The following is a 595-nucleotide window of genomic DNA, read 5'->3' as shown; positions in this document are numbered from 1 at the left end:
ATGGAATGGTATCAAACATATGGAAACCAAATGTTTGACTGTACCATTTATTCCATTCCAGCCATTACAATGAGCCCATACTCCAATAGCTCCTCCCACCAGCCTCCACTGCTGTCAACACTTTGTTCAACCGTTTTATAAGACATAAAATGCGTGTTTCGATAAGCTTGCATTATATGCTGCTTGTGTCCTTTTTAATAGAGGAATATTTCACTTTCTCTGGTCAACATGAATTGGTGCATGAGGCAGAAATAATGCAGTGCGACTTAAATTTCGCCATCAGATGGATTAAGACTGTGTCCCCTTTTCTCAGCGGAGGGAGAGTGAGAGGGACCGCTGCTCCCTTCCTCCCCTCAGACTGACCATCAGAAGCAGGCCATCAGTCCAGTAAAAAAAAAATATATATATATTATGCTCCCTCAGCTGTACCTCACAAGTAATACAACAAATGATCTATTACCAGTGTGATCATATACCTACAATTTCAAAATGGTCTGAGAAGAACAACATTGGCTGGGCAATTTAAGGGTAGCCAATATGCAGTGATAATGTATTGGGCCTATAGCCTACTGCACAAACCTCATTGCCACAGAAC

Source organism: Coregonus clupeaformis, chromosome 3 (assembly GCF_020615455.1).
Source record: "Coregonus clupeaformis isolate EN_2021a chromosome 3, ASM2061545v1, whole genome shotgun sequence".
NCBI classification, from domain to species: domain Eukaryota; kingdom Metazoa; phylum Chordata; class Actinopteri; order Salmoniformes; family Salmonidae; genus Coregonus; species Coregonus clupeaformis.
The sequence above is the reverse complement of the archived record's forward strand: the minus strand, read 5'-3'. Positions refer to the sequence as shown.